General features: G+C 43.9%; 1 protein-coding gene across 4 annotated transcripts in view; it reads left to right on the top strand.

The window, feature by feature from the left end:
* Positions 1-746: 746 nt before the first annotated feature.
* ZHX3 (zinc fingers and homeoboxes 3) overlaps positions 747-9916 on the top strand; it is a 127520-nt gene continuing 118350 nt past the window's right edge. The window contains exons 1-2 of one of the 4 annotated variants that reach the window (XM_063093830.1): positions 747-828; positions 8554-8585. The gene's annotated coding sequence lies outside the window, so the exon portion shown is untranslated. Of the gene's footprint in view, positions 829-1139; positions 1197-8553; positions 8586-8613; positions 8672-9916 lie in introns of those variants that run through there. The other 3 variants (XM_063093840.1, XM_063093848.1, XM_063093855.1) reach the window with 3 other exon arrangements.

The raw sequence follows: 9916 nt of genomic DNA, 5'->3' as shown, positions 1-9916 counted from the left end.
GTGCCAGGAACACGTGACAAGAATTCAGAAAAGAGCCCACCCCAACCCAGGCATAACAGGTTACACAAAAGCTACCAAGAAAGTACATTATTGGATTTGAGGAGGCTGACTAATGTTTGAAAGCTCAAGTACTAAAGATTTAATGTTAAGAAAGCGGTGATCAGAAGTTTTTGTTTGGGTTATTATTATTTTTAAGAAATAAGATAATTAAAAACTGCAGTGAAGCCTTGGTGGGATAAAAGAAAGATCAACTTCCAGGGGATGCTTGTTGGGAAACACTGGACGGGGGAGCGGAGACCGACTGGGCCCCCGCCCGTCCTACGTCCTTTTGAAAATGTAGCCTGGTGTGGCCTTCCTTAGGTGGTCCTCTAGAAAGACCGGGATATGTTGTACAAAAGCCGGGAACCACTGGAGCCGTAGCATCCGCCCCCACCTCTGCCGCCGTCCGCTTCAGCCTCCACGCGGGAAGCGTGGGGCGGGCGCTCGCGCATGCGTCCGGGGCAAGTCCGCTCCCGCGACGTCAGGGGGCTCGAGCTCGCTCAAAGCCCCGCCCCCCGAGCGCCAGAGGCGACCTGGGAGGGGGGCCCGGGCCACGCCCCCAGCCGAGACTGGCCGAACAGAGCCGAGCGCCTCCGAGCACCGCCGAGCCGAGCCGAGCGTCCCGGAGTCGGTCGGTGCAGCTGCGTTCCCTCCGCTCAGCAGTCCGCGGCTCCGGCGTCGCCGCCTCCGCGGGGCCTGCGCCGGCCGCCCGCCCGCCCGCCGGGAGGGAGACCCGCAGCGCGGGGAGAGCAGCCCGGCCGCAGGCGCCGCCGCCGCCGCCTCTGCCAGGTGAGCGCCCGCCGCGGCCCGCTGGCCCTGTGTGCCCCCGCCGCTGTCAGTCCCTGGTGTCTGTGTGTCTCTCTGCCTGTCAGCCCCTGTGTCTGCGCAAGCTCCTTCTCGTCACGCCTGGCCCCTAGGCCGGCCGCAGTCCCCGTCAGCCCCCTCCCGCCCGCTGCCCCCGGTCTTTCTGTCAGCCGCCAGCCACCCCCTGCTGGGAGGCTCCGCCCCTCCCCCCAGGCCCCGCCCTTCGCCCATCTGTCATCACCCCCCGCTCCAGCTCCGGCGTCCCGGGGTTCGCGGGCTCAGTGTAGCCCCGCGGGCCACACAGTTGCGAAAGGAGCAGAAGGGGGAGGTGGAGGGGAGGCCCATCTGACCGTGTGAGTGCGCGTCCGGTGTGCGCCCCGCGTGTGCGCCCGAGAGCCGGGAGGCAGATGCTGGGCGCCTGCGAGCCGCTTGCTTCCACTCCCGTGGCCCGTTGCACGGTGCTGGGAGGTGGCAGCCCATGCCTCTGGTGTAAAGAACGTTAGCTCAACCAGGGGAGGCCGCTGAGCCGGGACTCGAACCACTCGGGGTACAGTAGCAAACGGAATTCTGGGATCCTTGTTTGCCCACGCTAAAACTCTACACGTGGGCCCCGGGATCCCGGATGCCCTGCATGGCGTGTGAGCGGAGTTTGGGGCCTGATAAGCCTTCCCAGTTTGGGATTTTCATTCAGAGAAGCGTGTTGGAAGTGACTGAGGAGTGGGTGGGATGTGGGGCTTAGGTGGAAAGTGTTTGCGAGCTTGAGTCATTTTGAGTTGCATGGTTTGCATTTCTGAGCAGTGATTGCCCTGGGCTTGTGTCCTTCGAGACTTGGGGGTGGGATGGGGAGGTTAGGTAGAGGAGGACGGAGGGCAAACTTCTTTGTTTCTGTGTCATGTGAACACATAACATATTTATCTAGATATCCTAAATGTTTATTCACGAGGCGTCCACACATCCTCAATTTAAAAAAGGATTACAGTAGTTTCCATTTATACATGTTCTTTTACGTTGTTATCTTGATGTTCTTTATTTGTGGTAATTCGTATTGCAATATTTCAAAGCTGAGAGAAAATACGTCCTAAAACAATTGGTATTTTGCTTGATAATTCTCAACTTTGGTGAAAGAGCCAAAAGCGCACTTCATGAGCTGGAACAACTTTTTCGGGCTTAATTTGTTTCTAGGAGAAATACAGTGGAAAAATCCAGAAGCAGCAAAGTAGTATCAAAGAGACTTAGGAAATGTATGAAAAGGGCCCTTCTGTTGCTGCCTTGGAAAGATGGTATCAAAGCTGCTGTAGAGGACAGAACTAATATGTAATGATAAACATATTAACCAAGTTAGTTTTGTGACCTTGATACATTGAGCTGTGCTTGATTTGTGCAGTGGTTCATGACAGGCAAACATTGCATGGGAAGTGTGGTAATTTTCAGAAAAAATGTTCCTCATGTTGTTTTTGTTCTTTCTTCTTTTTGAAGTAAGATTTCAGACCAGGGCAGTCCCATGGTGGAGTGGTGGTTTGTTTGTTTGTTTGTTTTTAAACATAACGTTAAAAATTACAAAAGTAATTCATGTTTAAGGCAGAAAACTTGAAAAACAAGAAAAGCGTAAGAAAAAAACCAAAACCCACAAACCGTAGTAAACCATCATTTGGTATTTATCCTTTTCATCTTTTGTTCCCACGTGTACACGTTTTTCCTTACAAAAATGCTACCATACTATATAAGACTTAGTGTATGCTTTTCTTTTTTACTTCTAAATAGGTTACGAGAGATATGTCTCGGTTTTACGAGTTAGGAACTTGTGTTCCCTTTGTGATCCTTTTAAAAAGTTAGATCATGTAGGTCCTCTGCTTAGAGCCTTCCAGTAGCTTCTCATATTAAAGTAAAATCTGAAGTCCTTGTAGTGTCCTACCAGGCTACCTCCCTGTCCTCAATTCCAGTCTTGCCAGGTGGATCTCTGCTATCTCTTAAAAACTTCAAGCATATTCTGGCCTCAGTGTCTTTGCATTTGCTGTTCTCTGCTTAGAATCCCTGAATATTATCATGGTTGACTCCCTTACTTCTTCAGTTCTCTGCTCAAATACAACCTTGTCAGGGTTTCCCTGACCACTCTATGAAATGCACCTCATTCCCCTGTCCTCCTTACCCTTACCACCACTTGACATAACATATTTATTTGTTGATTTATTTTATCTCTCTCCCTCATTAACCCAAGAAGTGTGAGACTTTTGTCACTTATATAACCTCATGGCCCAGAGCTGTGCTTGGCCCCATTGTAGGTACTTAATATTTGTTGAATGAATGAACAAATTAATGAATGCTCATTACCCATTTATTCATGTGACCTTGTTGGTAGCCTTTTAGGCTTATTGCTATATCATGAGGTGGAATACAATCTCTTAAAAAACAGGATATTCCTCTCCTTTCCATATCTGAGAAGAATTTTACAAAGTGAGGCTTATGATCTTAAAAAGAATTACAGTCTTAATTTAACTTGAACAATTGAAGAAAGGAATATTTTTGGCAAATGTTACTGGCTTTCCTTCTTATGTATTATCCCTGTGTCACATTGGAAATCTTTGAAAAATATCAAGTGTCCCAGTTATGTTTAAAATTGTGATTTAAATTTGGTAGTTCTTAGTGATAATATAAGCCTCAAGAGCTTAGTGGGCTTTTTTGTGTCAACAGATTCCCAGAGATATAATTACAGCTTTAATGTGTTTTCCTTTAGGGAGTAGCTGTTATATTTACTTATATTCCTGGCAGTTCTATTGTTTTCATCTCCCTGCTTATCAGTTTTTGGATGGAATAACAGGTATACTTAAAGTTGTTTTTTTTTAAAACACTTTAAAATAAATCCTTGACTTTTTGAGTATTTTGCGTCTCTCGTGTAATTCTTGAATTGTTTTGAAAGTACCAGTTTCTTCTTTCAAGATGAAACAACATCTGTAGTAAAATGTATAATTGCATTTTCATTTATAAGGAGAGGAAAAATTGTAGCTCGGGGCAGAATTTTCACAGAGAAGATATAATGTGAATGTAAGCTTTTTAAAGGTTTGAATTTCAGATAGGCTACTTTAAATTTTAGTGAGCTTTTGAAAAAAGAGTGCTTTTTTTCCTCTTAAAGAACAGGATTCCTTTGAACACAATCCAAACAGAGACCTTCAAAAACTTTTTGTTTTTTCTGCTCCAAATGTATAAGAATACTTAAGTGAAAATATTATTCTTTTAAAGGCCTAAAGGGAATGTGTTAAGGATTTTTTTTTATTTGTTCCACAGGCATTTATTGAGCCCATATTCAGGGCAGTTCTAGGTGTTTTTGTGTGGGCTACATTACCATGTTTAATTTTAGATTACCAACCTGATTTCTTATTACAGTATTTCTTTTCTTTTCTCGCTCAGCTTCCTCCCTTCTCTCATCATAGTCTCTCCCTAAATGATCTCATCCATTCCCAGGACTTTAATACCCTCTGGATGCAGATGATTTCCTCCTTTATGCCTCCCACCTGTTCTCTGGTTCCCGACTTGCATTTTCAGGTACAGCCTTCCTGTTATCTCTCCTTTCAGCCTCACAGGATCTCAGACTTCACATGTCCAAAACAGAGCTCTCAATCTCCTTCTCAAACGTCTAAATTTATGTTCTTCATTCCTGACCCCTCCCTCCCCACCCCCAGCCTTCCATGTCTCAGCGTCATTACTGTCCATTCATTTTTCAGGCCAGACACCTGAAAGTCGTCCTTGATTCTTCCTGTTTCCTCACCCCACATCCAATCAATTCGTCAGTGTGGCCTTTTGGCCTAGCCTCCAGAATATCTAAAGTCCCTCCTTTCCTCCATCTTCCTAAACAAGCCACCCTGCTCTTTCAGCCAGGTAACTGCCCCTGCCTCCTAGTTGGTTTCCCAGCTTCCGCTCTTGCCTTCTTCCGGCACATTCTCCTCACAGCAGCCAGAGTGATTCTACTAAAAAGCAGACTAGAGCATGCCATCCTCTGCTTAGTGACTTCTTGCTGCACTTAGACTCATATCCACACTTACTCTGAGATGCCTGGCCCTTGTCTCCCTCTCCAAGCTCTGCTCCTGCTCACCATGCTTGTCGGGTTGGGCACTGTCAGTTCTTCAAACATGCCAAGTTCTTTTCCTTCTTTATACAGTCCCTTCCCTCTGCCCGGCACTCTTCCCCTGGCTCTTCTTGTAGAAAAATCTTTCTCAAACATCCAGTGTCAGCTGCAACATATCCTTCTCAGAGTAGCCTTCCCTGATCAACCCTTCTGTAGTAGCTTCCTCTCCTTTGTCCCCTGTCTCAGTACATGTCCATTTCCTGCTTGGCACCTCACCAAACTTCCAAGTATTTCATTTACATGTTTGTTTCCTTCTTTATTGTCTATTCCCCTGATAGACTGCAGTATCTATGAGGGCAGGGACAGCCTTGTCCTGTGTATGGTACAGTCCTGGCACCCAATGCTCTGCCTAGAATACGATAGGTGCAGGGCCTCAAAACATTTTGAATAACAATTATTATAACAGCTAACTTTTTTTTTTTGAGACTCATTTTGTACCAGGTCCACTGCTAAGTACATTTGCACAGTATCTCTAAATCTTTGGGAAAACCCAGTGAGGTAGTGATGATAATTACATTGCCATTTCTATTTTTTAGCTAAGAAAATTGAACTTAGAAAAGTTAAGTAATTTTTAAAGTTACACAGCTAAGAAAGTGGTAGAATTTTAATCTACATGATCTCACTTTAGAACCTTTCCTCTTATTCATTACTGCCTTCTGTATGAATGTAAGAATGAATGAATATGAAATATGCTGTAATATTAATATTTGATGGTTCCTCATGTTTGTGTTTCTAAGCATAGATGGGAACATATAAACTAAGAACACTTGGGTTAGGGTGTTCTCCTGGAAAGTTTCTGTTAATAACCACTATGCCAAAGCACATAGATTAGTTTGCTTTTAGGCTCTGTGTTTTAATTCTACCTTTGCCACTTTCTAGCTATAAGCCCTTGGGGAAATTACTTAACATGTCTAAGCCTGTTTTTTCAGCTGAAATGGAGAAAAATAATAATTCTTATCTCGCAAGGTCTTGTGAGGTGCAGAATTATACACAAAAACAATCAATGTTAACTATTAATATCATAAGGAAAGAAAAAAACCCTCAGGAAAAGATCTGTAGCCCCATCACCAAACTAGAGTTTGGGTAAGAGTGAACAACAACAGACAATAACCAACTTAGTAGTCCCTTCACTGATCATGGTTTTGGATTTATAAAAGTTACCAGGGAATTGACTATTTGTCCTATAATTATTCTCTTGATATATGGCAACTTTATGTTTGGATTTAAGCTTGTTAAATGCTTGTGAGATAACATCACTTTCTTTTTGTCTTCTTTTTAAACTCTTCCTCATTTTTAGAAGAATTACCAAGGTAGAGAGCTCTTTTAAGAAAATGGCCATACTATTTTATTTTCCTTTCACTAGAAAGATGCTTACCATCATACTCTTTACTTAAGTAATGCTTACCACCAGGGAGCTTACTTCAAGTAACCAAGTGAACAGTGGTCCCAGTTCAGGCACGATGGACTTGGCAGTCCTCATGATGGAATATCTGGGCACAGTTGTATTTTCTGGTGGGATGGCTTATGAAAGAGTGCCAGTCTGGTGGCTTCCCATATCTCTGTGAGGTTGTCTGCTAAGAATAAGTGAGAAGAGGTTGGAGGGAAAATAAGGAAGTTTGACATACAATTGAGATCAGGAAAAGGGAGAATGAACTTAAGACAATGTCCATGATCTTTAAGCAGTATGCATACCTCCATTGAGAAAGGAGACCGTGGATTGATTGGGGCACCAGTGGCTTTCAGCTGCCTGGTTTTAGGAGCAAAGAAAGCATTTAGTTGGATTGATCCAGGGTTGGGGTTTGCTGGGGGTGAGTGGCAGTAGGACAGTGGAGCAGGAGAACTGAGGGTATTGGCCAGGGAGTGATTAATGTGATGGGTCATGGTGTCTAGACTGGATGGGAGGAGAAAGGACCAGAGGTGTTGTTGAAGTTAAAGAATGGGTGTATTGGAGTGATGCAGTAATAGAAGGATGTGGTTAGAGAGGGACATGTGAGTGGAATATTTCAGAGTTGGAGCAATTAATTACTGGGCATGACAGACTCCTGTGTTTTGCCACAGACATGGATAGCTGAAATGAAGTGAACTCACTGAAACTGGCTGCAGTCAAGGAGGTCAAGTAACTGAGAGGCTGAAGTGTTGTTTGGGTCATCCTTGTGGTTAGAAAAGCCATCAGAAATATAGCAGATACTTGGGGTGGAGAAAGGGAAGGTAGGCCAAGTTTTCAGCAAATGAGATGGGGTCAGAGGTCCCAGCAATGAGAAGAGGTGTTAGGCCAGCCTGCAAGGAGTCTCAAAGGACATTCAGCCTGAGAGAGATGGAAAAGCAGTGACCTGGAAGATTTATTGGTTGCCAGGTCTCTCTGGAAGGGGTTGGACCTGGCCCAGGTTTGTTATGCTTCTGAAGGAATCCCAATTCAAGAGGGCAGCACTGGTGTCATGTAGTATTGTGTTTCTAAACTTGTTCATGAAAATCATCTGAGGGTATGTGTTAAAAATACAGATTCCAGGCTCTTTCGCAGGCCCACTGAACTAGAATCTCTAGGAGAGGAGTCTGAGAATGTGTATTTTAACACTCCCCCTCCCTCCGCTCTGCTCAACACCACCACCCTACACACACATACAGTCTTGGTAATTCTTTATAATTATGCAAGTTTCGGAAATGTGGCTGCAGTGGTTGAGAACATGGGATCTGGAAGCCTACTGCCTGGGTCTGAAGGAGGTGAGACTGATGGCAGTGAGCCTTAGCCCATGACTCTTAAGAGTTTGGCTTTCCAGGTCTACCTGATATCAGAAGCAATGAATTAAGGAATGCTTCATTAGAGGCAAACACACTGACAACAGCAAGAAGGGACAGCTTGTAATGACAGAAGCAGAAACTGTGTACAAAATAATTCAAAGTTTAGCAGTTTGGGGATATTCATTGTAGAGGAAAAAGTCCTGTTTGCCTCAATGGTCTCTGAATACATTAATTAATTCTAATCATTATCCTGTTCAACAGGAATAAGTCAAATAATGGTTTGGTTTGTTTGGAACAGCCTAAGGAAGTCATGCAATTTAGGAAAGCTTTCCATTACAAACTAACATGTTTTAGTGCTTTAGTTATCCATAAAATTGACTTACATGACACAATTCTATCTCTGAAGATACTGGAATAAAAAAAAGATTTACTCAATGACAAGCCAAAGACAAGAACAGTTATTATCCCCAAGGGGCTGTATATACGAGTATGATGAGATACTTAATATCATGATACCAGCAACCCTACTGCCCCATTCTCCCTATTTTTACTGAGAAAATTCTTTCTTTTCCATGACGAGGAAGAGGAATCCTGCAAAAGAGTAGCTGTTTGGGAGGGGACTTGGAGTTAGCTGTTCTTGGCTGATCACCTAGAATCCCCCTATTGCTATTAAGGAAGTTTTGAGTTTGAGTTGCAGTGTTTAAAATACTTAAAACTATATTACCACCTCATTTAACAATCCCACACTAAAGCTTTGGGAAAAGAATGTTGTCAGTGCTGTTAGAAATGGTTGCTATGGACCTTGAGCCTGAACTTGATTTGCTCTATCATATGTTCCATTTCTTCTTTCCTCTTAGACTGAGAACCCTGGCTTTCAAACGGAGAACTGGTGAGCGTCTCAGTTGCATTCCAGTCACCTACAACATCCTTCTACTCGCTGTCTCTTCTCAGTGAACTGCAGGGAGCTAGCTGAATGTATGTTGTGAGGCCTGGAGAATGTGGCTGTGAAGATGTAGTGATGCCAACTCAACCAGAACTTTCAGTTCGCAAGTTGAGATTTTTAAAGAGTCATTCCCTTTTAGAAAAACATGTTCTTCTAAAGCTGAGGAATACCGAACAGAGCCAATAAGTGCTTCGATGATAGTAACATGTTCTCTAATCTCACACTTTTCTTCCCTACAGAGCTCAGGAACCCTTGAAGCCTCTGCTGTATTATGGTACTCTTTATAATGTTTGAACCATGAAGAGTACTCAGTTTGTGAAGGGTTCGTATGGCTGCTGTGAACTAGGCACCTTGGGGTTAAAAGGGAAAGTCCCGGTGGATCCCCATACTGGCCAATCACAAAAAGAAAAGAAAAGAAAAAAGTCTCTGGACTCAAGAAATTTATTAAAAGTAAGAAAAGTTTCATTTAAATCTTAAACCTCAAGTGGACCATGCTATGTGCTGTGAGGGTGGTACGAGCTTACTTCAAAATGTTCTTGGAAAAATAGAATTAAAACATATTACAAATCTTTCCATGAACTTTTTGAAGTAACGTCATATAATCAAAATGTCGTAGGACCACAGATGAAATGGAGGTTATTTCTGGTGCTGAGTGGAAGTGGCAAGAGGGGACTAGAGACTGTCCAGAATGTGTCATTCCTTAATTATTTTAGGTAGCTTATTTGTTTCTGTACTTAACACATGAAGCATTAAGGAGTGTATGTTGGTGAAGGGCTTTTATGGAAGCATAACTGAAAATGATCTTGGAATACTAGTGGATATCTGAAAGAATTGGAAATATAGTATTGGGGTGGTAAACAGAAAACCAGAATGATATTGGAACATATACGTTTAGGAATTGGGGGAAGATGGAGCTCTAAGTGATGTTAGTGAGGTCTTCGTAGGAAAGGACTAGACTGCCAAGTTAGCAGGCCTCTTTAATACCAGCATCCCACTTCTGAGTATCTTTCTCAGGGATGGTTGGCCATGTGGCAGGAGAGCACTGTGGGGTGGGGCCATAGTACGCTGAAGGAGGCCAGCTGCTCCTCATTCTCCTTTGCTTCAGCGTGGCTAAGCACAGAGGGTTTTACAGAAAGGCTGTGAAGCTGTGCCCAGAGTGGCTCTTCCTGCTTCAGGCTCCGGGCGCCTGGTTCTTGAGCTTGGCCTGCCTCAGAGCTGCATCTTCTTGCCACAGAGTGGATTCTTTCTCACTGATGTGAATCCCTGTGGGTGAGTCC

This window comes from Cynocephalus volans, chromosome 1 (assembly GCF_027409185.1).
Source record: "Cynocephalus volans isolate mCynVol1 chromosome 1, mCynVol1.pri, whole genome shotgun sequence".
Classification (NCBI taxonomy): Eukaryota; Metazoa; Chordata; class Mammalia; order Dermoptera; family Cynocephalidae; genus Cynocephalus; species Cynocephalus volans.
This window is presented reverse-complemented; position numbering and strand designations above follow the sequence as displayed.